The sequence below is a fragment of the Rana temporaria genome, chromosome 7 (assembly GCF_905171775.1).
Source record: "Rana temporaria chromosome 7, aRanTem1.1, whole genome shotgun sequence".
Classification (NCBI taxonomy): domain Eukaryota; kingdom Metazoa; phylum Chordata; class Amphibia; order Anura; family Ranidae; genus Rana; species Rana temporaria.
The window spans coordinates 209,386,421-209,393,764 of NC_053495.1; the positions used below are offsets into that span (position 1 = coordinate 209,386,421).

General features: G+C 46.3%; 1 long non-coding RNA gene across 1 annotated transcript; it reads left to right on the forward strand.

Moving 5' to 3' along the window:
* Positions 1-6,591, forward strand: LOC120946140. The gene is made up of 2 exons (XR_005750646.1): positions 1-234; positions 5,492-6,591. It is a non-coding gene; the product is annotated as an uncharacterized LOC120946140 (long non-coding RNA).
* Positions 6,592-7,344: the final 753 nt, after the last annotated feature.

The window sequence follows — 7,344 nt, forward strand, 5'->3', positions numbered from 1 at the left end:
ACGTCTTCTCTTTCATGGTCACATTTCACAGGGGTCCCTTTCCCGAAGAACTTCCAGCAGGTGTGTACGAAAATCCTGACCCGACTTTTCCGCGTCTTCGTCCACGTCTACATCCATCACTTCGATGGCATTATCAGCGTGGGAGCCGAGGCGCACGTCAACACCTGCTACAAACACTTCTACTATTTCATCACCGAGTTCAGCCTGATCGACCACCGGGAGCTGGAGCCGCTGGTGAGTCCGCCCCCCCCAAGGACGACGATTCCGGAGCGATGACGTCAGATCTGACGTGGCAACTCCTCCGAGGGAGGAACCCTTATGTATTTATACATGGAGATCATATCCCCCCCCCCTTGTGTATTTATACATGGAGATCATATCCCCCCCTTATGTATTATACATGGAGATCATATCCCCCCCCCTTATGTATTATACATGGAGATCATATCCCCCTTGTGTATTTATACATGGAGATCATATCCCCCCCTTATGTATTTATACATGGAGATCATATCCCCCCCTTATGTATTTATACATGGAGATCATATCCCCCCTTATGTATTTATACATGGAGATCATATCCCCCCCCCTTATGTATTATACATGGAGATCATATCCCCCCCCTTATGTATTATACATGGAGATCATATCCCCCCCCTTGTGTATTTATACATGGAGATCATATCCCCCCTTATGTATTTATACATGGAGATCATATCCCCCCTTATGTATTTATACATGGAGATCATATCCCCCTTATGTATTTATACATGGAGATCATATCCCCCCCTTATGTATTATACATGGAGATCATATCCCCCCCTTATGTATTTATACATGGAGATCATATCCCCCCCCCTTATGTATTTATACATGGAGATCATATCCCCCCTTATGTATTTATACATGGAGATCATATCCCCCTTATGTATTTATACATGGAGATCATATCCCCCCCTTATGTATTTATACATGGAGATCATATCCCCCCTTATGTATTTATACATGGAGATCATATCCCCCCCCCCTTATGTATTATACATGGAGATCATATCCCCCCTTATGTATTATACATGGAGATCATATCCCCCCTTATGTATTATACATGGAGATCATATCCCCCCCCTTATGTATTTATACATGGAGATCATATCCCCCCTTATGTATTATACATGGAGATCATATCCCCCCTTATGTATTATACATGGAGATCATATCCCCCCCTTATGTATTTATACATGGAGATCATATCCCCCCCCTTATGTATTTATACATGGAGATCATATCCCCCCCCCTTATGTATTTATACATGGAGATCATATCCCCCCTTATGTATTTATACATGGAGATCATATCCCCCCTTATGTATTTATACATGGAGATCATACCCCCCCCTTATGTATTTATACATGGAGATCATATCCCCCCCTTATGTATTATACATGGAGATCATATCCCCCCTTATGTATTTATACATGGAGATCATATCCCCCCCTTATGTATTATACATGGAGATCATATCCCCCCCCTTATGTATTATACATGGAGATCATATCCCCCCTTATGTATTTATACATGGAGATCATATCCCCCCTTATGTATTTATACATGGAGATCATATCCCCCCCTTATGTATTATACATGGAGATCATATCCCCCCTTATGTATTTATACATGGAGATCATATCCCCCCCCCCTTATGTATTTATACATGGAGATCATATCCCCCCCTTATGTATTTATACATGGAGATCATATCCCCCCCTTATGTATTTATACATGGAGATCATATCCCCCCTTATGTATTTATACATGGAGATCATATCCCCCCCCCTTATGTATTATACATGGAGATCATATCCCCCTTATGTATTATACATGGAGATCATATCCCCCCTTATGTATTATACATGGAGATCATATCCCCCCCTTATGTATTTATACATGGAGATCATATCCCCCCTTATGTATTATACATGGAGATCATATCCCCCCCTTATGTATTTATACATGGAGATCATATCCCCCCTTATGTATTTATACATGGAGATCATATCCCCCCTTATGTATTTATACATGGAGATCATATCCCCCCCTTATGTATTTATACATGGAGATCATATCCCCCTTATGTATTTATACATGGAGATCATATCCCCCTTATGTATTATACATGGAGATCATATCCCCCCTTATGTATTATACATGGAGATCATACCCCCCCCCTTGTGTATTTATACATGGAGATCATATCCCCCCTTATGTATTATACATGGAGATCATATCCCCCCCTTATGTATTTATACATGGAGATCATATCCCCCCTTATGTATTTATACATGGAGATCATATCCCCCCTTATGTATTATACATGGAGATCATATCCCCCCCTTATGTATTATACATGGAGATCATATCCCCCCTATGTATTTATACATGGAGATCATATCCCCCCCTTATGTATTATACATGGAGATCATATCCCCCCTTATGTATTTATACATGGAGATCATATCCCCCCCTTATATATTTATACATGGAGATCATATCCCCCCTTATGTATTTATACATGGAGATCATATCCCCCCTTATGTATTATACATGGAGATCATATCCCCCCTTATGTATTTATACATGGAGATCATATCCCCCCCTTATATATTTATACATAGAGATCATATCCCCCCTTATGTATTTATACATGGAGATCATATCCCCCCTTATGTATTATACATGGAGATCATATCCCCCCTTATGTATTTATACATGGAGATCATATCCCCCCCTTATATATTTATACATGGAGATCATATCCCCCCTTATGTATTTATACATGGAGATCATATCCCCCCTTATGTATTATACATGGAGATCATATCCCCCCTTATGTATTTATACATGGAGATCATATCCCCCCCTTATATATTTATACATGGAGATCATATCCCCCTTATGTATTTATACATGGAGATCATATCCCCCCTTATGTATTATACATGGAGATCATATCCCCCCCTTATATATTTATACATGGAGATCATATCTCCCCCTTATGTATTATACATGGAGATCATATCCCCCCTTATGTATTTATACATGGAGATCATATCCCCCCCTTATGTATTTATACATGGAGATCATATCCCCCCCTTATGTATTTATACATGGAGATCATATCCCCCCCCCTTATGTATTATACATGGAGATCATATCCCCCCTTATGTATTTATACATGGAGATCATATCCCCCCCTAATGTATTTATACATGGAGATCATATCCCCCCCTTATGTATTTATACATGGAGATCATATCCCCCCCCTCAGTAGAGAATGACTCCAGTTTCTTGGTGAATGTATCCCCCCCCGGGATTCAGTGCTGAGTGGATCTGGGGCATGGATGACATTGTGTGTACACAGTGCAGCACTCCCTGCAGCCTCTGGATGTTTCTCCTCATCACACACAGGTTGTCACTCACCTCGCTCGGCTCCGGGGCCCCACACAGGTGTGATTGATGGACGGAGAGAGCGTCACGGGGCCCGCGTGTCAGGACGGGATTACATCATCCTCACTATCAATAACACCGTGACTCAGCCGACTTATCAGATGTCCCCGTGTGTCACCGAGGACGGGGAAATCCAACCTGAACAACCCATCCCCCAACATACAGGCCACTCAGGGGCCCCATAAATACTGAGTACATACAGCAGGGCACTCAGGGGCCCCAAAAAACCTGAGTACATACAGGCCACTCAGGGGCCCCATGAATCCTGAGTACATACAGGCCACTCAGGGGCCCCATGGAGAGATCCTGAGTACACACAGGCCACTCAGGGGCCCCATGAATCCTGAGTACATACAGGCCACTCAGGGGCCCCATGAATCCTGAGTACATACAGGCCACTCAGGGGCCCCATAAATCCTGAGTACATACAGGCCACTCAGGGGCCCCATAAATCCTGAGTACAAACAGGCCACTCAGGGGCCCCACAAATACTGAATACATACAGGCCACTCAGGGGCCCCATAAATCCTGAATACATACAGGCCACTCAGGGGCCCCATAAATCCTGAGTACATACAGGCCACTCAGGGGCCCCATAAATCCTGAGTACATACAGGCCACTCAGGGGCCACATAAATCCTGAGTACATACAGGCCACTCAGGGGCCCCATAAATCCTGAGTACATACAGGCCACTCAGGGGCCCCATAAATACTGAATACATACAGGCCACTCAGGGGCCCCATAAATACTGAATACATACAGGCCACTCAGGGGCCTCATAAATCCTGAGTACATACAGGCCGCTCAGGGCCCCCAAAAATCCTAAGTACATACAGGCCACTCAGGGGCCCCATGGAGAGATCCTGAGGACATACAGGCCACTCAGGGGCCCCATAAATCCTGAGTACATACAGGCCACTCAGGGGCCCCATAAATCCTGAGTACACACAGGCCATTCAGGGGCCCCATAAATCCTGAGTACATACAGACCGCTCAGGGCCCTCAAAAAACCTAAGTACATACAGGCCACTCAGGGGCCCCATGGAGAGATCCTGAGTACATACAGGCCACTCAGGGGCCTCATAAATCCTGAGTACATACAGCCGGGCACTGAGGGGCCCATAGAGAAATCCTGAGTACATACAGGCCACTCAGGGGCCCCATAAACCCTGAGTACATACAGGCCACTCAAGGGCCCCGTGGAGAGATCCTGAGGACATACAGGTCCCATAGAGAAATCCTGAGTACAGGAATACAAGGGACTGAAATACAGACCACTTAGGGGCCCCAGAGATAAATCCTGAGTACAGGAATACGTAGGACTGACATACAAACCGTTTAGGGGCCCCATAGATAAATCCTAAGTACAGGAATACAAGCGACTGACTTACAGACTGCTCAGGGGCCCCATAGACAAATCCTGAGTACAGGAATACAAGCGACTGACGTACAGACTGCTCAGGGGCCCCATAGACAAATTCTGAGTACAGGAATACAAGGGACTGACGTACAGACTGCTCAGGGGCCCCATAGATAAATCCTGAGTACAGGAATACAAGGGACTGACGTACAGACTGCTCAGGGGCCCCATAGATAAATCCTGAGTACAGAAATACAAGGGACTGACCTACAGACCACTCAGGGGCCCCATAGACAGCATATTTCTGAAATGAATTGCAATGTCAGTTGCTATGGGTAACAAAGGTAGATGTGGACCACCCACGGTAGGGGTCTGAGGGACACCCCTGAGGAATGAGGCCCAACGTTCCTCAGTTCTGATGGGACTGGCTGACTGTACAGGTACAGCCGCCCCCCAGTATAGAAGTCTCTGGACAGCCAGAACCTGTACATGGTGTTCCTCTGGGATCTTCTGAGAATTGGACTCATCTGATCCCATACATTTCTCTTCCTAGAGTAGAATGTTCTAGAATGTTCTCTGCCCACCATGAGAATACAAATAATTCCAGAGACTTTTCTTTCTACAGAGAGAGATGACGGAGAAAATCTGCCACTGAAGCCACCTCCAGGATGACCATTTTGTATCGTAGAATATTCCGGACAGGCGAGCCTCCAATGTGGACTCCATACCGTCTGGCTGATGACACCAGCGTCTGATGGCTCCATATCGTGGAAGGTTGGGCCTCCACTATGGGCTCTATACAGAGTGACTGGTGACACCGATGTCTGATGGCTCTCTATTCTGGAAGATCGGGTCTCCAATGTGGACTTCATTTGGCCCGGCTGATGACATCAGCATCTGATGACTCTCTATATCCTGAAGGGTTGGGCCTCCAATGTGAACGCTATAAAGCCTGGCTGATGACCCCAGCATCTGATGGTTCCCAATTCCAGAAGGTTGGGTCTCCAATGTGGACTCTATATGGCCTGGCTGATGACCCCAGCATCTGATGGCTCCCAATTCCAGAAGGTTGGATCTCCAATGTGGACTCTATATGGCCTGGCTGATGACCCCAGCATCTGATGGCTCCCAATTCCAGAAGGTTGGGTCTCCAATGTGGACTCTATATGGCCTGGCTGATGACCCCAGCATCTGATGGCTCCAAATTCCAGAAGGTTGGGCTTCCAATGTGCACTCTATATGGCCTGGCTGATGACACCAGCGTCTGATGGCTCCCAATTCCAGAAGGTTGGGCCTCCAATGTGGACTCTATATGGCCTGGCTGATGATACCAGCGGCTGATGGCTCCCAATTACAGAAGGTTGGGCCTCCAATGTGGGCTCTATATGGCCTGGCTGATGACCCCAGCATCTGATGGCCCCCAATTCCAGAAGTTTGGGTCTCCAATGTGGACTCTATATGGCCTGGCTGATGACACCAGCGTCTGATGGCTCCCAATTCGAGAAGGTTGGGCCTCCAATGTGGACTCCATGCTGCCTGGCTGGTACCACCAGCATCTGATGGCTCTATAAAGGATCCTATCTATTAGTTCTCTTGTCACAGAAAGAAAAGGATGACTACTGAGAGAAGACCAGCAATGGAAGGGTTACTCATTGATTATAGACAGAATGTATGACTGAAGGGAAGATTGTGTTTTTTTTTATTAAATAATATTGTATATATACAGTATATACACTCAATATTATAAGGTCATAACATCATGGTTGATCAGTGTGTATATATGAATAGGAGGCATGGGGTACTTGTACTCTATATGAGATCAGGAGGTTCAGGGTCCTTCAGTACAAGAAACTGGAGCCAGGATCTGAACAGCGAGAGATACAACCACCGAGGGGTACACCACCCGTACTACCCCCAATGTACCGGGAACACAACCCCGAGGGGTACACTGCCTGTACAACACCCCATATCTTGGGGACACAACCCCAAGGGGTACACAGCCCGTACTACCCCCCTAAATACCGGGAACACAAGCCTGAAGGGTACACCACCCATACTACTCCCATATACTAGGGACACAACCCAGAGGTGTACACCACCCCTACTACCCCCATATACTGGGGACACAACCCCGAGGGGTACACCGCCCCTACTACCTCCATATACTGGGGACACAACTCTGTGGGGTACACCGCCCATACTACTCCCATATACTAGGGACACAACCCGAGATGTACACCACCCCTACTACCCCCATATACTGGGGACACAACCCCAAAAGGGTACACCGCCCCTACAACCTCCATATACTGGGGACACAACCCCGAGGGGTACACCACCCCCATATACTGGAAACACAACCCCAAAGGGTACACCACCCATACTACCCCCATATACTGGAAACACAACCCTGAAGGGTACACCACCCCTACTACCCCCATATATCAGGAACACAACCCGAGGGGTACACTGCCTGTA